The sequence below is a fragment of the Anas platyrhynchos genome, chromosome 15, assembly GCF_047663525.1.
Source record: "Anas platyrhynchos isolate ZD024472 breed Pekin duck chromosome 15, IASCAAS_PekinDuck_T2T, whole genome shotgun sequence".
In the NCBI taxonomy this organism is placed as follows: Eukaryota; Metazoa; Chordata; class Aves; order Anseriformes; family Anatidae; genus Anas; species Anas platyrhynchos.
In genome coordinates this window covers 13460962-13486181 of record NC_092601.1, presented here as the reverse complement: position 1 = coordinate 13486181, position 25220 = coordinate 13460962, and the positions used below count along the sequence as shown (strand labels likewise).

Below are 25220 nucleotides of genomic sequence, written 5' to 3'. Positions count from 1 at the left end.
TACAAATGCATACACTGACACCTTTAAATAGTTTCACAGTTCTCTATTCTGTGCTTATGTTTGAATTGTAAACACTGTTAAAAGCTGGCTCAATACTTATAAAGCAATTTAACACATCACTGTAGCAGCATACATGCTTTTTTTTCTGAAGTAGCTGACTTTTTAAAAAAAAATCTCCTGGGCAAATGTTCTCTCCCCACATTGTCTTGCTACCAAATATTTCATACTTGTGAGTTGATTTTGGTTCACCTTTTCCCACCCAGAGGAAGATACATGTCCAGTGAAAGATCACCTGGGGAATCGACCATATCTGATTCCTTCTGGAAACATATATTGGAAGGGAAGTTCCTCAGTTCTGCAAACATACTTACTGTACTACTGCTTAATAGTATCAAGACAGGTGTATTTTTTTTTTTTTGCCTAGACTGCCACATCACTATTCCTCAATGCAGAAAGCCAATGAAATGAGTGGTCTTTTGGCATCTGAGGACAAACCAGGGCATGTCATTGGTTTTGCTGATCCAGTCTTTGGTGGAAAAAGTAAGGATTGTATTTGTTTCTTGGAGTGTTTCTCAGAGGTTTCCTCATTTCAGACTTATCCGATGAATAAAAAACAATTATGTAATCTGAGCAAGAAAAGGAAATGTGGAAGTTAGAAATCCCTTCTGCTTTTCTCTGATCTCATGGCACAAAGCCCTATGCATTATATATAATTCAGAAGATAAATCAAAACTGTTTTCCACTCTCTCTAATTTGTACAAAAAATATAATTTCTGTAGGAAAATACAAGCCTTCCTCTTGCACTTCAATTCCCCAAGCTCAACTCTGCTGTAGGCTACACTCAACCTTGAATCAATAGCTGAAATAGAAAGGTCCTAAAACCCATCAAAGTAACAAGTTATACTTTGCAAAAATGACAAATAACTTTGTCCTAGTAGAACATGGAAACAACTTTACAAGCAAAGCAATAAAAAAAAAATGCATTGTTATTGCTTGAGTATATTATAACTCTCATTTGAAAAGAATCTGTCTGGTTTGAAATCACTCTGTGCATATGGTACAGAAAGTCTAAAGATGTTTTGTTCTTTATTAATGAAGGATGAAGAAAATGGTATGGAGACTATTTTGTTCAAAGTCCCAGCTTCTTTATGTGTGCTGTGCATTAAGTCTTCCCTAATTACACTTTTGTAAATAAAGATTCAAAAGGGCCCAAGCACCCTATTTCTATAATCAATTTTTTTTTCCCCAAAAAAATATTCCATGATGTTTGGCACTCTCTGTCCCAAGAGATCATCCTTCTGGCAGCTGAATGGAGACAGGAAAAGAATTGTGAAACGAATTGATCTGTTTGCTTGCAAATTTGGAACGAAGATTGGAAAACGTGCATGTCCTGGGGCTTACAAAGTTTGTCTTGCTTAGCCCCATTTCTAAATGCCTGATGTTCAGGGGAGCCTGGGACCTGCCAGAGTGTGAATTCAGTTGGTTATGCGTGCTGGGGGGGAGGCTCTCCTCTACCCTTGTGCAAGACAGCACAGTTCCTGTGGGAGTGCAGGCAGATCGCATCGCTTTGCTGGGGCTCTGTTGCCATTCTCTTTTCTTGCTTCCCCAGGCTATCAGTCCTTCAAGGAGCTGATCATGGCAGAACGCTCTGACAGGGCCTAGTAATGCAGAGGTCCCTTGAGACCTCTCTTGGCTGAGAGGACCTAGAGTCAGGCATCGAGAATCTGGCCTTCAGACAGAAATTTAACTCTTTAGAAGACTGGTGGTTCTGGCCCTGAAGAAGCCAGCACATTTCTACGCTCCCTCCTAATATTTTTTCATGGAGCATTACTGAAATAACGAGAGCTTTGATGTGATGCAGGTCAGGCCAGGTAGTATAGCCAGAAGTTATAATTTGGCAAAAGAAGGCTCTAGAGTGTGGTAGCTTGGGTCCTGATTTTAATCCTTAAGAAACGTTTTGGGGGTAAAGAGGCCTATTTTAATCCCTAATTTTGTTTGTGCTGTGTGGGCAGCAGAGCTCGGTGCAGGGACAGAAAGCAGAGCGCTGCGCTGGCACGGCTCCAGCTGCGGGGGCTTGGGGTGTTGGATAAACATCAGCTCGCTCTTACAGGCAGGACCCTGTAGGGCAGCAGGGCAGGGACAGCAGCAGTGTTATCTGCAAGGAGGCAAAGTCACTTGTTTTCCTGCTTCACAACTTGCAAATGGAGGACTTGCAGCTGGCTCCGGTGAGCCAAGGGGCAGAAAGGAGGCAGCTGGCTGAGCTCCTTATGATGGCTCTGTCCATTCCCCCTCCTCCATCAACAAGCTCTTTGGAATTGCTTTGTACAATTTCTGCATCTTTTGGTTTAACACGTAATGCCTGGAAGCCTGTGCTTGTGTTTATAATATAAGCTATAATGGAAAAGGAAATTAAGGTATTTCTAACTTATCAAAAGAATGAAAATGGCATTCAGAAAGGGGAGGGGAAAGAGTTTTTGCTCTTCAGGGATTTGAGAAAATTAGTCCTGCAATATTTGTTCCTGAAGAAAGGGAATATTAGATACATTAACTTAATTCTTGCATCCTTTCCTCTTCAGTGTTTTAAATTCTTTGTAGTTGGGGGGGGGGGGGGAGGGGGAGGGTAGGGAGCTATCCAACTCTTAAACTGATAGTCTTTCTCATTTTATAGAATTTTCAAACTGAACTTTATTCCACAAAACACATTTTCAATAAGCAATATTTTTTATGTAAAAATACACGTTGTATAAAAGCAACAAATAATGTGCAACTGACCCATGTGAAAAACCCTGGTGTACATGAGGGACAGGTGTGTGCATGTGTATATGTTTGAGATACGTTTTTACATTTTAATTAGGCTAGTAGCTGATGTTTGCAGCTGTAGATTTTTTCAAAGTATAATTGGCTAACCAAAACTGAAACCCATTTTCTGAAAAAGATGGAAATTCAGACTCGTGAGGGGTTGGTGGTTAAGCATAGTAGAATTCATGGAGTGTGGGGATTAAGATTTACTATTCCTCTTTTTTATGTTTCCTAGCTCCTAAATTGATAGCATTGTTATTTTATTGCTTATTATATACAGTATACTGCATGTGTCTTCGCAAGAGTGTGGTGCTGGTGCTCCTGAAGCATCAGGGCTACTGCACTGATCCCAGGGAGGTGAAATCTGCATGTACAAGGCAGCGGTTATCCCTGCTGGGCTGTCAGCACACTGACAAGCTGATAAATTGGAGGACCTACCCAAAGGAAATCTGTAGGAGAAGTGAAGCTAGAAGCTGGTTTTCCTGAGGCCAGAACGGATCTCTCTGCCACAGGGACCATCAGTACAATGTGAAAATTATTCTTGGTATTTATTACCTCAGCAAATTGGACCTGGGGAAGGAGAGACCTTCCTCCCCGGGTACTCTAATGTGCTTTATTATGTTACTCTGGGATTTGTGGAAGGTGAGGAGGAAAGAGGGAAGGTGGTTAAGTGGTTGCATCAGCCATTAGTACTGGTGTTAGGGGGGCTGGGAGAAATATCGACCTTAATAAAACAACAGAAAGCCTTTTCAGGGTGAACGGAAAGAAAGTGAAGTCTGTCTCAGCAGTTCCCTAGCCAGGCTCTAAAAGTGTTTTGTGGATGACCTCCATGTTATGACAGCTGAAGGAGGTGACAGTCTCAGGCCTCATAACCAGAGACCCTTGGCAGGCTGCTGGTACCCACAGTGACATAGGGGGTGTCACTGGAAGGACAGCAGGGCAGTGGGGAAAAAAAAAAAAAAAAAGACATCTGCTAGAGGAGAGGCTGGATATTTGAAGCAATGCTGGGACGGTGCCAGGGAACCAGGGCCATGGCACTGGGCTGGGTGTTGCTGCAGGTCCTGTCACTGGGAAGGTATGGGTCAAATCAGCACGTTTTAAAGACAACGCACAAAACTTGATAGAGCCACTAGTTTTTACAAGGCAGTTTCTAAGAAATGGAGGAGAAAGATTGGAAAGAGATGAAAAGTATCATAGACATTTAGTGCATATAATCAAAACTTTTATTTCCTCATCTTGGAGCTCTGAATTTATGAGCAGAGCACCCAGGTAGGACAGCAGCTCTGCATGTGAAGTGACTTCTGCAAACCAGGCTTTGAAAGTTTGCCTTCGGAGGGCATGGAAAAAATTCCCCCTTTCCCCTCCTTTTGGAAGAAGGGAAGGATGTGTCTTGATGAGTAGTATCTGGTCCAGAGGTGCATCTCCTTGGTGCCAGATTACTACTCAGCAGGTGGGTTCTGTGGCTTTTTTTAACCCCAGGACAGTGGGAGTGGATGGTCAGGAGAGGAACTTAAATGTGGGACCAGCACTGCTTGGTTGGCAAGAACAGGACAGTCACCAGTCCTCAGACCACAACTCTTGAGCCATATCAAGGTCTGACTTCCTGCAGATTTGAGTTGCTTTTTTCTATTGGGCTAAAATCAGGCATGACTCAAAGCTATAGGCATGCAACTCAGCTATTTCACCCAAAAACACAAGTTTTGAGTGGGCAGAAATTATACTCAGATTTGTGCTGAATTAAGCAGAAAGCTTCAGTCAGGAGAAAATGTGAATGAAGGCAGAATGGTTCATCTCAAAATGGAGCGTTTTCCTCGTTCCTTTTGAGGAGAAATAGAAAGTGAATTAATACAAGGCCAAAACCCCAAGAGAAATAAAGCTTCAAGTTCAACGTGAAAGTATTTTACAGTACTCCTGGAAAAGTACAATTTGCTTCAGGTCCGCCCAAAATCTGCAGTCCTCCCTGACTGTCTTGGCTGGCCACTGGGTCAAGAAACACACTGGTGGCATTGCTCAACTCCTGCTGAAAGTTCCTCCACTATTTTCAAGTCCCCTTGTTCATGTGCAAAAAATACACATGCGTAAGCCACAGCTATTTTAAACAGACATCCAGGGTTGCTTTAGAGGATCATAAATCAGGTCTTTTGCAAGAGCCTCCATGACACTGCATATAAATGCCAGCTATTTCCTTCATATTTCAAGAGCTGCCTGCAAGATGCTCAGGGCAGCTTCTGGCCAAGTGCCTCCTGCTCACTGCTGTTAGCCAAATCCCACAAAGGTCTAAAAGCACAGGGTTACCTGGAGCTGTCCTGATGTCAAGGAGGACATCTAGGGATAAGGCCAACTGCTCCGGGCTTTGAGCAGTCAGAAGGGGCTACAGCTTTTAATAGAAATCTCTAGAAAGGCTTGAGATTCAAAACTTGAGAATTAGACCCTTGATCCATTTGTACCAACAGATTTTTCCCTGACTTCCTTAGGTTTAGGCTCTTGTCCTCCTTCTTTGCGTTTATGCTCTTCTATGCTCTTTTCCACAGGAAAATAATCCATCAGGCTTTGAGGTATTTTAAGTACAAGCTTAAATTTGAGTGTATTCATTCTCCAGCTGAAATAATGTTAGTGCAGTGACAGGAACTTGTCTTTTGAGGGGGGCAAAAAAGGAATGAATAGGGATGAAAAAAATACCCTTATGACTTGAAATATTTTAGCACTTATGCCATGTTTTAAACCAGGTTATATGATATATGCTTCTACATTGTCCTTGTGTCTGTCAATCCTTCAGTAATACATTTAAACCCAATAGCCAATTTGCAGCTATATTTGGCACAGGAATTGTGTTAAGTATCTACACTTTTTTTGTGAAAATAGGCAGCTGGCCTTTTGGGAGAAACTCTGTTCATTCCCAAGAGAGGAAATGGTTAAGCTCACTTTTACCAGATATCAGAGGATCTGTGCATGAAAACTAAAGTACTTGAGCTCCGTTGCTCTCAGAATTATCATTATTTATCTTTTAAACAATGCCAGTGAAGGTATGGACTGTTTATTCCTGAACTCCCTCTTTCCCAGCTCATGTAAATTGGTCAATCTCCATTGCTTCCAATGAAACCTCCTTGGAGGGGAGATGCAGGTGGAGACAGAAGTATGTGCACGGAGTGAAAATGCACCTGCAGAGATAAAAACATCTAAATAAAGCTGTTAACTTACAAGCAAATGGAACATTTTACTTACCTAAAAGTGACATAATAAAGAAATGAGGACCATATTGGCATTCAAATGGCTATTTTAAGCTTGTATTTACTAATTGCATGGGAATAAAAGTAGGTGAAATTACAAAGACAAATGTTCTCAGTAAGTGGAATAAGCTTTTTTTCTGCATGGTGTCTCCTTCAGAGGAACCAGTGCATTCATACCTAGTACTTTTCTAAGAACAGAAAGGTAAGTTTACTAAATAGGCAGTAATTGGTATGAAATGGGCAGCCAGTTAAAAGCTGAAAGCACTTGTACCCACTTCCCTCTTCATTATGTTTTTTGTGTAGCGTAGATCGCAGAAGTGCAAGAGCCTGACAATTTACTTGATTAAAAGTGACATTGTAAATATAGTCAGAGGCAATTTGTATTAGAAACTATTTTTGATAAGAAGGTTGTCATCTGTAATGCTATTAGCCTTTATGAGATGAAAAACAATGAAACCCTGATTTGCATATAATACAGCTTAGTATTTTTTAATAAGGTTTCCTGTATTATACAGCCATGGGTTTTGATTTGCACAGATGGAACCAAGAGCTGGAACGTTCTCAAAAAATGTAAATGTAAGGTTTGCATTTGGGGCTGGTTTCACTTGTTTTCAAGAGCACTCATGCAGGGAAAAGTAAAGCAGAGGTCAAAGGAAAAAAATAACAAATCCATGGGCCATATAATGCCCTCAGATCATGCTCTGATCTCCCACTGATAGCACTTTCTCTCCACTAGCACAAAAGTCATTAAATCAAGATGAAGAACTTGTATCACTGTCCCCAAGGCTCTGTTCATATCAGCCTTTTTTTTTGGTTTGGTTTAGAGCACAAAAGTACCGAAACCAAAATGGGCTTCAGACACTTGGCTATTCCAAACAACAATGCAGTTCTGTAGTGCCATCGAAGAGAACTAGATATTCATCATCTTTCTCTTACTGATAAAGAGACTGAAACAAGCTGCATCATCATCTCTGAAAATGGCACTTGTGAGGCTAAATAGCAAGTGTCTTTCTGTTGCTCCTTTATTAAATTTGCTGTGTTTATTAGTCCAAGGACATTTTTTCTCAACTGCCAGTATTTCTAATCAAGTTGGGAAATATTAAAATCAAGCTAATGGACCTGATGTGGGTACTCAAGGTAGAGAAAGGCCTTGAAAAATCACTCTTCCTGCTGGGTTGACTTGACAGAGATAAAAGTCATAAAACTTTCCTCTGTCCCTCCAGGAATATCAGATAACTGTTCTGGTTTTAAATCCTGAAGTGTATGCAGAGCATACATACATACTCAAGACTTCAGACTTTCACATTGATAAAGAAAAATCAAATTTTCTCTGGCATAGCAGGTTACTTACTCTGGAACAAGGTATTGAATGGGCTCACATTGTTTCCCTGTTCCATGCAAAACCAGTCTGGGAAATTCACTGGATATAAATATACAGCATTAATGAAAAAAATAAATAAATCCCTTTTACGCTTGAACAGATAAGCTAATACCTAAAAGATACCCGAGGAATAGGTCTGCAAAGTGTGGATTATTGCTACTCTTTTTTCTGGCTTTAATCACACTCCAGAAGAGAGTATTGGCATTCCCATTGTTGCTTTCTTTAAGGAATGGTGGATGACAGTATGTGATGGATGTCCTGCCACAAGACACATTTGAATGCTTTTGCTATCAGCCATATCTGTTCTTTTGACCTGTGCAGGCACTCATATCCATCCCTTTGCATGATTCCTATCATGCAAAGGCTTTCCATGGGCAATTCTTCTAGTGCTTGGGAAATATTTGGTTTCTCAGTGGGGCTGCAGCTTGGAGAGGGACATGGAATGGTGGAGGCAAACACTTTAAGGGAGAAATAAACTGATTATCCCTGGAGTGTGTAAGAATTACAGCGTGGTTTAGGTTGGAAGGGACCTCTGGAGGTCATCTGGTCCAACCTCCTGCTCAAGCAGGGCCACCCAGACCAGGTCCGTGTCCAGGCAGCTTTTGAAGATATCCAGGGAGGGGAGGCTCCAACAACCTCTCTGGGCAACCTGTTCCACTGCTCCGTGACCTGCACAGTAAAGTGCTTCCTGATGTTCAGGAGGAACCTCTTGTGTTCAGCTTTTTGCCCATTATCTCTTGTCCTGACATTGGGCACTACTGAAAAGAGCCTGGCTCTGTCCTCTTTGCACCCTCTCTTTAGCTATTTCCTACACCTTGATGAGGTCCCCTCTTAGCCTCCTCTTCTCCAAACTGAGGAAATATTCCCCATTACTCAAGCTTGTCATTGTCTGCCATTTTAATTTTTTAATCCTCCAGTCTCGTACTCTTTATGAACCTAGCCATCAACTTCTGCAAAGTAACAGAACCTGTGAACCATCACCAACTGCTCGTTTAGAGGCAAAAACTGAATGAGTTATAGAAACTTTCTTATTCTCCTTGTACCTTTCCTCTCTCTGCACTCATCTCATGGCAGCACTGTTTTATATACACAGCAGTGGTTGGAGGGGGAACCAGGTGCGTATATGCATGACTTTGGAAATGAGCTCAGTAGTGCATAAGGGAAGGGAAAATTCAGCAATACAGGATTAAGCAAATCAAAAAGAAGCAAATGAAGATGACAGACTGGAAGGGGAGCAATGTCACATGCTAAAAATGCAAAGAAAATTAATGGAAAAATATAAATATTACTAAACAGCTGCTGCTGAACTACAAATGTGATGTCCTGTGAGAACAGCAATGTGCACCTCTTCAGTACATGATTCCAGCATCACCACCTGTTGTGGTCAGGGAGGTTGAATTAAAACCTGAACAAGAGGGAAAATGACTATTTAGTATGTCCAGATTTCAAGGCACTGAGGAAGGATAATATCCAAGTCATGTCTGTTGGGCAGAGACCAGAAAAGAGAGGCTATTGGCAAGACAGCATTAGTTCCTCAATTACCATCCCAGGGGAGATGCCTCCAGCCTTTTGGTTGAGCACAGCAGCCTCCAAATGTCATTGCCCATGATTGCTGAAAGCCACATGCTTGACAAGCCATTCCCTGAATTTCCACTCTGTTCTTATCTTGCACTGGCTGCTTCCTACCCCTGTTATGAATATTAACACAGAGTGATAATGGTGTGAGCTGGAGTAGGCGTTGATAATGATGAAAGGTATAAAGTGAATTAAATGCTCAGCTGTGGAGGAACAACTAAGGGAAGCAGAGTGTTGCCAAATAACTGGGGGTGAAGAAGTTAGTGCAAAGGATAAAGACAAGGAAATTCAGGGTATTTATCCCCAGAGAAGATGACCCCACAGAGAAAATGATTGACAGCAAAGACAATGACACAGGATGAATTGATAATAGAAGACAACTGAGAGACTAGATTAATGGCTGAGTAAGGCAGCTCATTTTGGGGGTTGTCACAAACACTAGATGAATAGGGTGTGGAAATATTTATCATCCAATGCATTATTTGGGGAAATTGTGAAGGAGGATGATAGGCCATGGGAAGGGAATTGATTGCAACATGGCTGGAGGAGAAGAACTCAGCTGAAAGAAGCTGAGTGTCAGAACCCACCTGAGGAGTTGAGGCAGAAATTAAGTTAATGGGATTGGGAAGAAGGAAGAGTATGAGGTGGAAAAAGAGGAAGGTATCAGAGACAGGTGAGCAGCAAGATCAGACTAACAGAAGAAAATTTAGGTTTAAAAAAAAAAAAAGACAGAAATGGGGAGAATAACTGAATAAGAAAAAACGTTAAATGCATGAACTGACATAACCTGATTAAAAACGGAGGACAAAGCTTGGAGAATAGAGTAGGAGAAGACTTTATCAAAAGGAGATGGTCTTGGAAGGGAAGGACAAGAAGCTCACTTCAGAACATTTATTCAGAACTCTTATTTTTTTGAGAGACAGCAATGCATAATAGAGGAAAAAAAAACAAAAAAAAAAACAACAACTTTTAAATGTCGTGGCTGCTTAACACAGTGCTTGAGACATAATGTTAAGGAAATACCGTGCCCTTGTAAGGTCATTTGGTGAAATCTTGTAAAGACTTATGTAGAATAGAACAGTATTTTGACAGTCCTCATGGAGGAGGAAAAAAAAATCTTCATTTGAAATTACATATTTCAGAAATGAGAAGCTGGCCCAGATTTCTAAGACTACCTCCTCTCTGTGGTTTAGTATCTACTCAAAGAAGGCCTGAAAAGGTTTATTCAAGGTTTATGAAAGATATGTTCCCTTTATTTACATTTAAACGCTCAAAAATCATTAGTCACTTTAAAAAAAAAAAAAAAAAAAAAAGGCTACTTCTTATATACTACATTTTTCTTTGAGTACTTGTGTATTATGCAAAGTACACCATGTTTCTGAGCCAAGGGATTTCAGTATAAATTGAGTGGGTTCTAAAATGAAACATAATTATAAATAAGTACAATTTATTGCACATCTCAGGGTTTTTCTCTTCCCTTCCAACCCTTAGTCAAAAAGTCAAAAACACTGTGGATTGTGTGCTCTAGAGTTCGACAGAGGAGGACTCTTGATTCCTGTGTAAAAAGGTCTCTTGCATTTCTACAATTCCCAGTTTGTATTTGCAGGCAATGGTACTGGGCATCTGGGTCTTTGATCTTTATGGAGCCAGAAACTTTGAAGGCAGTGAATGACTGACTTCCTAGCTGCTGAAAAATCATGCCCATTCTTATTTCATGAATCTGCGAGAGACAGTGAGTTCCTTCATGGTGTTTCTGTTTATTCCATATATAATGAGTCTCTGTTGATTTTTGAAGCTCCCGTTTATGAAGCCAGGGCATAACAAGATCTTTCTTGTAGTTTAGATCCTCCCTCTCAAAAGGAGCATGTCATTTGCACAGGAAACTCTGCAAAAGGAAAATAAGTGTCTCTCAAATTAGTACCTGTTGAGGGAAAAATGCTAATCCTGTCCATCAGCTCTGCAGCTTCCAGACAACCTTTAACTGACACAAGCGTGGTTTGGGTTGATGTTTGTTTTTATTTTATTTTTTCCTGACAACTGAACTATCCAGTTCATGGACTGTGAAGCGGCAGAATAAATACCAAAGATGCTAGGTAAGAAGAAAAATCAAGAAACATGCCTGTTTATAAAGTGTATAAGGGGAAACCCATGCTTGTAGCAGTGCTGCTTGGCAGCTCTATACCTTCAGACCTTCCCAGCCCACCTTCTTTCAATTTGTAGAGAGGTTCAGTTTTAAGAATGAATGTACAAATCCTGCATACATGTGGATGGAAATGATAGCCATATGGTACAATATGAAATGTTGTAAAGGATAAAGATTATAACAACCCAGAAATTAATTTAGTGTTGAGCTTGATCTAGTTCTCACTAAAACCCAATGTAAGGTTTTCAGTGATATTTGGGTCAGGTTTTTCTGTGGTCTGTTTTTGTGATTTAAGATTATTTTTCAAAGGTCAGCATAGCTGAGCATAAATAATAGATAGCCTTGAAGCATTGTCTCCCTTTAAATTTGCCTCCAAATCCGCATTTGGGATTTCAGGGCTCTTTTCACTGGTTTGCTCTCTCTATACCAATAATTAGATAATGATCCACTTGCAGTTGTGATTTGTGTTGGCAGATAATAGAGAAATATTCCTCAGTGAATGACCAGGTGAGGCTCATGATACATCTGCTGAAGTGAAATACAGCATTTAAATACAAGATGAAATACACCAGATTGTAGACTGGCTATAATTCTAGGGCAGTCTATGTTCTTTGCAACCAAGAAAATAGCATTGGTTATCTAGAAGGCAGGTAATTTTTCCCTAGGTTTTGGAATACCTGTTATTTTCAGATGACTTGGGATCCTTCCTAAGAGCTAGGAGCGTTGATACAAGCATAGGCCTTTAAAAACAAAAGACAGGAGCATTTCACAAGTGAAAGCCACTGTCAATAAAGAGGCATTAGCTGAGTAAATATTACAACCTAGCTCTACTTAATTAAATGCTTTGCTAAACATGCGCAAGTACTTTTACAGAAACTAAATATGCAGGGGGATGCCAACTGACTTACTGGATTTTTATTTAGTATTTCCTGTTTTCCGGGCTGCAATGTCTTAACAGAGATGCTTTGCTGAGTTCCTTGAGATCTGTTGAATGCTAATGTTCACGGACCATGGTGTTGCTACTGAGTAGGCACATGAAAAACATAGCAAGGGATGGATGAAATGTGTTTTTTTTTGTTTGTTTGTTTTTGTGCTTCACGAGGCCCCGAGCAATGCCTTCTATGGACTTTCATAGATGGACTCCCTTTCTAAACTTAGTATTAGTCTGGGGTCAAAGCTATCTACTGCTTATCTATTGCATGGGAACCACGGTGCCTCTGGTGGTCACATTCACCATGGTACTGGCTTTTCCCCAGAATGCCTCATGAGCACAGGTTCCCTCTTTGTTTGTCTCCTGTTTGAGTTTAGCTCGTCTTGTGTGGGCTGCCCAGCCTCCTCCAAGCAGTGCAGCATGTCCTAGCGTTCACAGCGGTTGCCTTGGACAGGATCCAGCTTTTTGACTTGGAGAGATTGATTTAAATGGATGCTCATCAGAGTTTAATGACCCTTGTTAGCACTGTGCCAGGGGCAAGATCGTCTCCTGACACCTCTGTGAGTATTATCACTCGGTGGAGGTAAAAGACAGCAGGAGAAATCCTCATTCAAAATGGAGTCTGCAGAGCCCCTGCTATTAATCACAGCTCATCTGTCTGTGTGCAGACAGACTGCCACCTTCCACGTACGTCTAACATGAGACATTCAGAAGGTTGTTGGATATTCTTTTCCCTAAAGGGGACTCAAGTTTTATTAAGGGCATTTATTATTCCTGAGGATTTCGAGTTTTTATTATGGATGCTTGTAATCAACTTACATGCTATCTTAGAGCTCTGTAGCTTGCAGGATTTGCTCAGACTGCCTATTTTCAGAGAGCAGGCAGTATACCTTCCACCCGAAGAACACAAACTCATTCCCAGCAGGATCATGATCAGATTGGTGAGTCATTTTTTTCCACAGTAACTTCAGTTCTCCCTGGCATCCCATTCATGCACTTTTTGACTCTGCGCAGATGCTTGAGCAGGCATTAGGAACCTTGGAAAATCCAACCTTTAATTTTGTTCTCGGTGTGACCTAACTTTTTGTAGTACACGATAGGGTGGTGAGAGTAATTGCTGACAGAGTTGGATTCGCTGGAGTTCTGCAAAACTCAAAGATCTGTGTGTAGTGCGGTGGTGGGAAATGTGCTCTGCATGCAGGCACGTGCAGATTTGAGTCTCGCTGAATGCATCACTGACTTGGTGATCCTTGTGAATTTCTAAACTTTTCAAAATCATGATTTCTTTAATTTATTTATTTACCTATCTATACACCAGGGCCACGGTTCTTGGTGTTCACCTTTCTGCATCAGGGGTATGTTTAGGAGGGTGTAAGTATAGAAGTGGTCCAGAGGATTTGAGCATCAAAATGACTTCGTCTGAAACCTCTACCTCCTATGTTTTCTCTGCTTTTTTTCAACATCTTGGTAAAAGAAAGAAGGTATAACAATCATTTTTCTTTTTATTTTATTTTTTTTAAATCAACAGTTGAAAGTGATCTGCTCTGATTAGGCTCTCAAGAGTGCTTTATGTTACAAGATTGCTGGATTTAAAACAGTGGATGATTTTTCAGTGCCACTTAATCCCAGTAGAGTTCACATTTTGCTTTCTAATCCTGAAAAGCCCTTTCTCCTTCCCAAATCTCCACTGTTGTTCTTGCTGCCATGATGGTGATCTAACATCGAGTGGGAACTACTGGGACTTGCGTAACCCCAGGTGGTATTTTTGGAAAGTTAAACCAGGCCTTCATTCTTCTGAGGTGAACACATCCAAATTCCCCATAACTAATGGTGGATGGGATTTTCAGCTTTAATCTTAAAAGCTGAGAGGAACTCTCTTGGCACAGTACCGCCCTTCTTGCAAAGGCTGGCATGAAGCATGCCTGCACAAAGGGCAGAGGTGAAACCAGAAGTCCTCAGAGCAAACCTCTCTGGGTTTCTTCTGAGCTGTGGCACCACCAGGTAACAGGCCAACCAGGAAGCCAAAGGAAGCTTCCCCTTGTGTTTGCAGGTTTTTGGGGTGTGTTGATTCAGTCCTGGGACAGGCTGGAGGTGCTGAGTGGTTTTGCATCCCATGGGATCAAAGGAAAAACGGTGCCTCAAGCCTCCAAGCCTGGAAAGTCCTTAAGGACAAGTGTCACAAGTGATACTGTGAGTCTTGATGTGTTGTTGTCCTGAAGGCTGCCAGTGCTGTCTTTTGCACCCAGACTACTCCAGGGATGCTTAATTTCTTCTGATAAATGAATGGCATTAAGGAACACCTTCTGCCCTTTGTAGATACAACCAAGACATTTTGCTCAGCTTAAGCACAATATAATGGGGTTGTTACTCCCAGAGATTACCCTCAAAATATGCCTTTTAAATGGTTTGAAAGTGCACTCCAGAAAAGTCACCTAAATGGCTTGGTAATAAACAGACCTTTCTCATCGTACATCAGAAAAGAGAGGCTTAATTTCTCAGTGGTTAAATAGGAGCATTAGGGATGAGCTACTTTGTGATTTTGTTTGCAGGGTGAATGAATTTCCAAATATATTTTTGCTGAGGAAGAGCTATCTCACCATTACTGATAAATAAATGCAAATGTTAGAGTCATAATCTTCTTTAACCAAATAATGCACAACAATTAAGTTTTAAATTATTGATGTTATAAAAGGCAAAACAGCCACTAGGCACAGGAGTTTCCATGACTTCAATACTGAATAATGAAAACTCTTTTTTTCCTCATTTTCATCGAGTGCATTATTAAAATGCAATTCTCTCCTTTTTTTTTTTTTTTTTTTTTTTTTGTCTTTTGAACTTTGAAGTCTATTTTAGCAAGGCCATTAGGGAAAAGTTAATTAAATTGGGAAAGTTAGCTGACATATTTACCATTTCAGGGGACATACTGTATTTTTGCAGTGAGAGGTGAGTTTAATTTGCTTTTGGAAGGGTAACCCGCACAAAGGCAGCCTTGAACAGTAACGAAGCACAGAGGCAGAATTTTGTTATCAAAAATTGGTCCATGGCTATAGAAGTTTATATTTTAATTTAATCTCTAAGACTAGTCAGTCTTTTTGTATGTTGCTAAATAACTGTAAGTGGGATTAATTCTGGGTGATACCTTTTTTTGTACAATGAAAGAAAGGAAGTTTGGGGCATATTGTCACTTAGTGTAGAAAAACTGTGACAAGGCTCAAGAACTAGAAGTGGAAAGCACATAAATTCAAACCAAATTATATGCTTTAATTATGGATCTAAGTACTGAGGAGAGATCTGAACTCTCCATCTCTTTTCTTCTTAAGGTGTGTAAAAGCAAAGCCCAGACTGCTGATAGAGTGGTCCCTGGGAACAGTGACCAGGCTAGGCTGTGTGTTGGATGGGGGGCTTGGGAAGGTGGGTTCTGGGATGAAGAGTGATGGTAGAGCTGTGGCAGGGTATGATCTGCTTTCTCTGCACCTGTGAATGTGATGTTGCATGTTCCATAAGTGCTGCCCTTCCTCTGGCAGAATCGGGTCATTGGTATTATCTGCTGGCTTTTGGATGTCAAAAGGGCTCAATGCCTGGAGGTAGTGGGCACAGCTATAAATCTCTCCTGAGAAATAAGTAACATGATGGGAATCTTTGACAGGTTTAATTTAGCAACTGTGCCAGAGCCTCAATGGGGCTTTTGTTTGTTGGAGCCTTGTTTATTTTTTCTTTATTTTTTTTCCATGAGTCTGCTAAATTATTTAGGGGCTGAATTTTAAAATTAGAATATGCGGCATTAAAAAGCAATGAATATTTTATGAAGGGTTCTGGGATTTCGTGGTATCGGAATACATGCCGCAGCCCTGGAGGCTCCAGGAGGGAACCACATGTGCCTGTGTGGAGCTCTTCCACTTGCTCCCCTCTGGCCAACCCACAGCACCTCCCCAGAGCAGGAGGGAGCCCAGTGTTGCCCAAGGAACTCAATCACTGATCCACCTTGGAGCAGATTTCAGTAGTTCTCCTATTTGCTCATAGCTGGGAAAACAGGATTTTGTGTCAGTGGAATGCCTAGGGATTTTCAGAGCCTGGTTTTCAGATGGCAAATGCAGGATTGTTAACCAGGGCTTGTTTTGTAGATGCAACAGGAGAGGCGAAGGGAATGGAAGAGACTGCTCCCAGCAGCACTGCAGGATCTGCAAAGCCACGGGAGTGTCAGGAGGGTGCTGAAGGAGCAGCAGCCTGTGCAGGAACCACAGCAGTGGGAAGCACAGGCTGGCAGGGACAGCATCTAGGGAGGTTTCTGTGCTATGAGGAGAGCAGCAGGGATGAAACGCACAAACCCTTCTCAGGGATGGCTGGCGGGTATCCTGGAGGGCTATGTTGGAGCAGGCTGCTGCACACCGAGGTCTGTCTGTACTTCAGTGGATCCCTCACCAACCCTTCAAATCAGACAAGAGCTGCAGCAAAGTCCTAATGGCTACACTCAGGCTTTCTCCAGCATAATTTGCCAGTGTCTAAACGTATGTAAAATAAGTTCTGATGACACCTTTTCTTATGAATTAGCAGGTCTTGCTGACACAAATCAGGAACTCAATACAATATTCAGCAAGCACATTAAATCTCCTTCTAACATGCTGCATGCTGAGACACTCTTCGTTATTACCTTAAAGTACCAGAAGCTGGAGAAATGCCAGCTTCACCCCTCTGATGGCAACAACAATGACATAGACAGAAATAATTAGCTCTCTGCTACTCAGCTGGTGTGGATGCTGCTGCTCTTCAAAGCGCGTTTCTCTCCCTTTAGCTGCTATGCAGAAATCCTTGATAATTAATCAGCTCTTGGTGACACTGAAACACTAATAAATCCTCAAGAGTTGCATTTAATGTGTTGTGCAGATACACAGAGCTCAGTATTGTCAAATTTGTTGTGCTTCAGACTGAGCCTGAGCTGGGGTAGCAGCATGGCCACGCTGAGGTCGGAGGAGCTGGGAGAACGTACACACACAGATCTGCCTTTGAGTGCAATGTCAGAGCGGTTTCTTGTCCTTAAACCTGAGAAAGCAACAGCCCTTTGGGTTTGCTACTCTCTTTGACTACAAACTACAGTTGGGAAGAAAATATTTTCTGGCAAAGAGGGCTTACTCTGATTCAGTGGCTTTTTTAAGGAGCTAAATTAGCATCCCAAAACACAAGCTGAAACTTTTTTTCCTAGTAGTTTATAAAAGTCTGATTGGTTTATACTTGAATTCCTATTTTGTTTTTCCACACATCTAAGTCTACTGTTTTGGTTTCCAGAGTGGGAGACCTGCAGCTCTGTGAGAGGCTGCTCTTGGTTGGAATGCTCCATCAGAAAGTTGGTGCTGCTGTCTGCAGCTCTCACCTGCAAGGGTGCGTCACCCTTGGCAGCTGTCCGAAGGCTGGGTGCCCTCTTTTTTTTTTTTTTTTCCCATCCTCACGAAAATCAGAATGAAATTTCTTCTCTGAAGATCTGATTCTGGAAAGAGAGACTAATTTCTTGTTGAGACAACTTCACTGAGTGCATGTCCAAGGATACACAAACCTGTAAACTCCTGGGAGTGGGGCAGCACCCCGAGCTTACCCGGACATGTCTTTACAGCTGCTGTAGCAGTTCATGGGAATCCTTCAGTACTTATTGCCACAACTCAGAGTATTGTTTCACAGCATCATGAAACAATCTCCTTGATCATATCACAAGAAAGGGTTGTTTATTTCACCAAATTACATTGCAATTCTAATCTGTACCAGAGAATAATTTATTCCTCCATTGCCATGCTGGAGATGCTTTCTCTCTTTTAGAGCATCTATTTCTCCTGCTGTTGGCAAATATTGTAACAAAGAGCAGGAAATGGTTTCAAATGTGTCCATCCCACTGACATGGACTGTAATGAGAGTAGAAAGTGGGCCAACATTAGCTCATGCAGAGTCAGTAGCATAAGCCTAAGTGCCAAGCCATTTTAATTAATTATGTGCTAATAGTCTCTGGGCTGATGCAGTGCTCAGCATACTCTACGTGTACGTGTTAGACTCATCAGTTCTATTTTTCCTTTTTGAATAAAAATTAGCAGTAATCCTTCAATTCTGTGGAAGCCTTCTGTTCCAATCCAGAAGTCAATGCAGCATTCAGGCTTCATATGTACTTTACTATTCCCTTAGGCAATTGTTTAGATGGCATTTTTAGGAAAGTTAAACACCATTAGTATCCTGTGGCTGGCTTTGGCACAGCAAAGTCACTCTCAAGCTGCTTTGGGTAAGGTTTACAAGTGCTTTGGGGCACCAGGCAGTCAAAGCAACAGGAGCATGATGGCAAATAGGATCCTAAGAACCACAGAATTTAAAAAAAAAAAAAAAAAAAAAAAAAAAAAAGTCTTTGTTTTGGAGTGTTGGTGGTATTTTTTTAGTTTGTGAGGTTTTATTTATTTATTTATTTAATGTTATCTCTTTCCCAGTGGAATTGCTGTGTTGGTCCCTCAGCCACAGGTTGGCTTCTGCTCTAATGGTAGTTTATCTGTAAACACTCCCTCAACCCAGAGTGGATGGCAAATATCAAAATCAGGATAATTAAATGATTGCACATATAAATGAGGTTCCTAGATAAGTGAAGACATTCAAATGCAGTAGGGTTCAGAACCACTGGCAGGTCTTCACGTCTGTGAGACTGCAGCTTAAAAATAAGGTACGCTTTTCTCCTAGCTCACCGAAGTGCAACTTTTCCCACACTAAAATCTCTTTTCAGGCAGGAGAGCTCTGTAATGCTGAAGATATTTTTGCAATATAGAAAAGGTACAGTAGTCATGGTTGTCTTGAATATTTTCTCTCCTAATTAGTGTTTATTTTCGAAAAAAGGGAGGATAGTTTTCAGTGCAGAATAGAAATAGGTACCATAAGGCAATGTGTACTGTAACCCCATTGCTAGGTTATAGTCATAGTTTTCTTATGCAAGATAATGTACAGACAACCCCAAAATAAACTCAAGCCCTCTCTTTTAGTGGGCCTCCTTTGGATGTGAAGAAAACAAAGAGCTCTGGCTAAAAGTTTGTCTTCCTGATCTACATTTTTGCTCCATATTAAATTGTCTCATTTCATCTCACACTATTACCTCAAAGACCTCTCTTTGTCCTCTGGATACACGGCTCCGCAGTACTTAGATCTCTCATGAGCTCTTGGACCTTCCCATAGAGGCAGGAGTAGTATGATGACCACAACCCAAGAAAACCACTGCTCTGCTCATCGAGGGAGTTGTGAATTGGGATCAAGGCTCTCTCTTCACTGCTTGAAATAAAGACGAGTAGAGCAGGAGGATGACTTTGGAAGTTTCTAGTGGTAAATATCCAGAGACTACTATCCCTGTCAAAAGGGATGGATGTTTCAACAGCTAGTCAGCCAATTTCACGCTAAAATTAAAGTTGTCAGTCATCAGGTGTCCTGCTTGGTAGATAAGTGATATTACAGTTTCACATACCCAACCTTTTTTCTGTTGGTCAGAATTTGATGCAGAATCCTTGCTGACATGCTATTGACACACAAAATGTAGCAATTATTGCTAGCATTTTTATTTTCAAGTTTTTTTTGGCGCTTTCAGTTCAGATTCCCATTTGCTTGGTTTAATACATGTAAACAATCCAATTTTTCATCAGTTCTGCTCAAGAGCTCATCAGTGACTGCATATGGGTGTAATCAAGTAAGCATCGTTTACTAAATTCAAAGCTTAGTACTTTCATTTTCATCAGTTCCTACTTTTTAAGTTTTCTAGAACAGCTCCAGATTTTAAATAGCATTGGTCAGGATTATTTTCTGTTTGTTTTACTTTTACCACTTTAGTCCTTATATTTTACTGTTTGAAGTGTAATTCCAGTTCCCCCACAAAATGTCTTTTCAAAGCCAGACCAGGTCCAATGTTGTGCTGAAAGAGCCTGTCTTATTTATACGATACATTTTGCTCCTAAACAGTTGTGAAGAACTTGCTCATTATATAATAACTACTGAATTTGTCATTCAGTTTATTATTTCATCTTTCATCATTCTGCTCTTCTTCTCTATATGCCTGTAGTGGAAAAGGGAAAAAAATAAAAGCTGTGGAGAAGATGATGACAGGAATCTTGTGAGCTGGATGAATTTGTCTAGCAGCTATTTTGGCCCCATGATGACAAACGGATTTTTTTCCCTCACCCTTTTTATCTCTTCTCCCAGAAGAATACAGAGCTCTCTTGGGTTAAGAAAAACTGCTCTGTGCCTTTCCTGGGGAGCAGAGTACAAAACTACTACTTGCTTGGTGTCAGGACTCCCAATTGACTTGCTGATTTTCTGCGCTCAGAATTTCATGTGTCTAAGTACTCTTGATGTTTATCTCTGGAAATCCATCCATGATAAAAATAGATTTATCTCATCAGGAGAGTATGTTAGACTTTTTGGGAATATTCATTTGTAGTGAGTAACCTGCAGTACACATCTGACATCTTTATTCAGATACTGCTCTTCAAAGCAGTCTTTTAAAGGGCAGAAATCCCTAGTGCTGTGCTTCAGGGCAGGAGTAAAAAGCTTCCCGCTGCAGTGAGACATCTTGGTGGACATCAGCATTTCTGCCTTCTTCATGAGGTGCCTATTGCTGCACCATTATAATAATCAGACTCGTGAACACAGACTACTTTTCATTTAGTACAATGGCAGAAAACTATTAGTACAAAGATGGGGGCTGATTTTTTGACCCCTTTGCCTCATTCATCTTTCTGAGCTTTTTAGCTTAGTCTCTGATATTCTCCAGGCCACTCTCAAAGACCAAGGGAAAGACTATTTGGACTGGGCAGCACTAACAGAGGGGCAGAGTCCTTCTGCTCACACATTCCTTGCAATGTGTCCAGGAGTGAGGCTATACCCCAGAGAGGAGGAGATGTGCTGGAGAATTTTGCTCTCCATCACATCAGGTTCAGCATCATCTTTGATTGAAATCATCCTGTCGTCAGGACGCTGATCTTGTCCTTTGGGGGAATTCTTTCGCCTTTCCTTGTGCTTTCTGCCTGTGTGTTTGCAGCAGTTTTCTCTTTTGTCACCTTTATGGGAAATGGCATGCTGTCTTCTTTTTTTTTTTTTTCTACTTCTTTGAATTTAAATAAACATTTTCCCCAGGTGCCTTCCTATTCCTCCCACTTTGTTTGTGTAAGATGCTGGGATCACCCTTGTCTGAACCCAGGTGACTGATGACTATTAAGAGATGTCTTAACAGTGCTAATTACAAACTGTTGGTTCTGTCACAATGGTTGGCTTCGGCAGTTTCACTTCTTCCCCTTGCACGGGGCAGAGTGTCTCCCCATCGTTACTTACGTACTTGACTTTAAGGTGCTTGAGTTTCTACTTCCAATGGTTGAAGTTAAAAATTGAGTTAGAAAAACAGCACCAGTTCCTTGTGTTCTGTAGGATCAGCTTCTTCATTGCCAGTTTACTTCAATCGATGTTTACTCATTTCACTGTAATTCCCTGTTTGATCTTCCTAGTCATACGTTTTGTTTCCAAGCTGTGTAAGCAGCATAGGAGTGCTGCTCCATGGTTCACTAACAGCAGTGGGCAGGAAATGATGTTCTCTCCACAATGTTCAGTGTTTCCAGCTACAAAAGGTCATCTGTAGGAATGGTCTGCATGAGGAAGCACAATGAAGGTGTGGAAATGATTATCTAAATCAGTGGCAGGTTCACGGAGGGCACACAAGAATAGACTTTCCCATTCACTTTAAGCTGGAGGAGGAAAGATTCCCCATAGCTCATGAGTTTCCATATTAAGAAAGAACAGCGCTGAGTCAAATAGCAGAAGTACAAAATGAGCTTGTACACTTCAAATTACTCATTTTTACCAGTCAGTCCAAAGGTCCTGATTCCACAAAGTGATAAAGCAGAAATCATCCTTTTCAGCAAGCCTTACCATCCCAGTTACAATGTGGACATCTCAAGAGCACAGCTCTAATGTCTTCATTTACTATCACAGTTAATGAAAATAAGTTGATCCCTTTGACTTCTGCTTAAAATAATTTCAAAGGGCATTTTGCATAGAAAATTTCTAATGGGCCCAATTACAGCCAAAGTTACATTACAGAAAAGTGTTCTAAGAGTCATCATCACAGCAATAAGGCCATGTTGCACTGTTACATCCATGGTAGAGCTGTGTTATAACCAACCATGTTCAAGAAATCTGGCAGAAAACCCTGGTTTGCATCTTAAATCCCACATTTATAATCTGATAGCAAAGCATTTTTGAGCAATGTATCATTGCAGTGATTTATTAATTAATTTTGCAGATAGTTAATTCAGTTTGAATATTATATTAAGGAAAAAAAAATCTACCAGATAACATGGTTGATAATCCTTTTGCAGTAAGACACTCACATGCCATTTATAATACTGGATGAGCCAGTCACATAAAGAGTGAGAACAGCAAACTGCCATTCTTTTCTGCTACTTCATTCCCTGTCGTTATTTATGCACCTGTTTTCTTAGACTTCCATTACTTATTTAGTAAAAAAAAAAAAAAAAAAAAAAATAGAAAATGTAGTTGTAAAGGTACCTGTAGTTTTATGGGTTATTAGACTGTAATCCAGTACAGAGTAAAAATAGAATATTATCTATTTATAATCTATTATATCAGTAGGGTAAGATGGACTGTTTTTCCATTCCTCATCTTTAGCTATGGAAAAATGTTAAGTAGTCAGAAGAAATGGTGACCAGCACAGTGGAAAGTCCTTATGAATCAACGCTTTGGGGAGGAAAAATGTGACCTTAACAGAACAGAAGCTGGAAGCATTAAGCAACCTGTAAATAGTTTGAGTTTACAGATGATAGAAGGGTGAAAGACTGCAGTCGCTGAATTAAATCACTGCCATGGCCAAAATTGCTCAGGAATGTAACAAGTGAAAGACCATCCCTTAAACACCCTATAGAGTGTCTCAGGGCTCATAGGATTGTCCCACAGTTGCTTCCACACATGGCTGTACATGTCTAAGCTCCAAGGCCAGCATGTGGTGAAAACTGTTACCAGTAAAGGCTATTAAAGTGCTGGGGACCAGAAGATGCTCTTGCAGCAAGGATGGTGGCTAAACATCGAGGAGTGTTAACTCATTAATGCAGTGTAGGTTTCTTCTTCTTCTCCAAGTTTCCATACAACAGTGTGGATTGAACCACATGTAGCTATTGTAAATAACACAAAATTGTATTCCTTAGTTTGTGTTTTCTATGTGAAGATCCAAAATGTTTGGAAGTGGCATGGCCCAAGTGAGGAAAGGACCACCTGCAGCCTGCAGTTCTCTGCACAGTCTCTCCAGGAGGTTATTCACAGCACCTGAGCCCCACCCGGGCTGGCCTCCAAAGGAGCATCTTTCCCCAGGGACTGAGTAGTTAGCCTCTTAAATTAACCTTGAATATTGTTTCTCCAGTGTTAAACAATGCAGCATTTTGATCTAATAACTCCTCACCCTTGGCTCCCACTCCCCGTTGCCAGTTTCAGCAGCAGTGGCTGAGGTCACTAAGCAGGTAGGTCAAAACCCAAACGTAAGCAGTAAGAAGCGTGTCAGTTCTGGTCGTGTCTGGTGCCTGTACAAACCTGACCTCGTACTGTGCAAAGGTTTGCATTGTTTGTAGCCAAGCATGTGAGAAGGAGAGGCAGTTTGCTTAGGGGAGTTAGAAATTATGAGTGTTGTTACAGGTTTGTTAACAAAAAGTACAGCAAATTCTTTCCAAAGGCTGTGCTAGAGCTGTGATTTGATCATGCTGATAGCTGGTGCTTTAAAGACTGTTGGTATTAGCAATTACTCATAGTTGCTAGGAGGTTTTGACAAACTTTCTTTGCTGTACACGTTTCATTGGGCAGCAAGGCTGTTCTCTGCTGGATTGCTCAGCAAAAAAGTTCTTGCTCTCTTTCCAGGTTTTCTAAGTGAAGAATTCAGGTGCGTAAGAGAAATAAATAAAATGGGACATTGCTGTGTTTGGGGGGTTTAAAATTTTCAAATTCAAGTCAAGCATCTTTTAACGTACAAAATGAAACAAAATATTGATAGTTGTTTTTTAATTATTCAGATTTATTTATTTGTAAGTACAGAAGTGAGTGGAGATTTTGAAATTGCATTCTAACTTTGACAGGAAATCTGTCTCCTGCCCAAACCTGGCCATTACCTCAATATGATAAGGTTTTCATGTCACTCTGCAATTTCACAAACAAGTGTCAGCTATGAGCTGAGATACCAGTTAGCTTCAGAAGAAACCTGCACGGAGCTGCAGCTGCAGGTGCTGTGAGCGAAGCATGGGTGACCCAGCCTCACTCTGCTAAGGGCAGTGCCATGTTCACCTTAGCAGAGAACAGGTAATTCCTGAGCACATGATCTGCGCCTAAGATCTCTTGCTATGTAATTTAAGACCTAAAATAATTTTAATGAGCAATAAAATAAATTAAATAGGAATTTTGAATGCTGTGATTTTAAGCATTTTGTTAAAAAGTAGAAAAACAGCCAAGGCTTCTTTTCTTCTCCATTCAAATTAAGAACTCAATTTTCTGGGTCGGTGTTTCTCAGGCTATTCCTGTTTCAAGCAAATTCCCCCATTTGTATCTCCTCAGCCTCACTGGCCCTTTGCAGAGGATGCAACTGATTCAGTACAGCACTGTTTCACCTGGAGACCATCCCACACCTCTGCCTGCCACACACCCAGCCGTTTGGATGTCTGATCCTTCACCAACAGGCACAGCAGCGTGTGGTGATGGGGAACGCGACTCCACCGTATTTTTGCAGGTATCGTCCTCTAAACAGCACTGTCTGGTTTCACTTCCAAGAAATTAGACCAAATTGAATTGTTTTGCACTGAGTTGCAGTGAGGCAGCACTGTCAGTTTAATTAGCTCTTAACTCCAAGCTCAAAGCATCTAATAAAGGTGCTTGGGAGTGTATGGGTAACAGAAAGAAAACAAATGATGGCAGAGCTGTTTCTAATGAGGATGAAGCAGCGTTCTTCAGAAAGGAATGGTGTAAGGAGAACATCTCAGCCCTTCACCAAACTCACAGTCAGCTGTGTGATCTGGATAGGGAGTGGGGAAATCAGCTGGAAAATGTTACACATTGTGTTGGGCCTTGCACAAACAAATTTAGGGGGAAAATGTCCCCTACACAAAAGATCAGCATAGGCAGGACCACATC

The 25220-nt window shown here is 41.0% G+C and overlaps 1 long non-coding RNA gene across 5 annotated transcripts in view; it reads left to right on the top strand.

The window, feature by feature from the left end:
• LOC110352820 (uncharacterized) overlaps positions 1-25220 on the top strand; it is a 186811-nt gene that overhangs the window by 113483 nt on the left and 48108 nt on the right. For all 5 annotated transcript variants that reach the window (XR_011803680.1, XR_011803683.1, XR_005269505.2 and 2 more), the window contains one exon: positions 24648-24819. This is a non-coding gene — a long non-coding RNA (uncharacterized lncRNA). The remainder of the gene's footprint in view (positions 1-24647; positions 24820-25220) is intronic.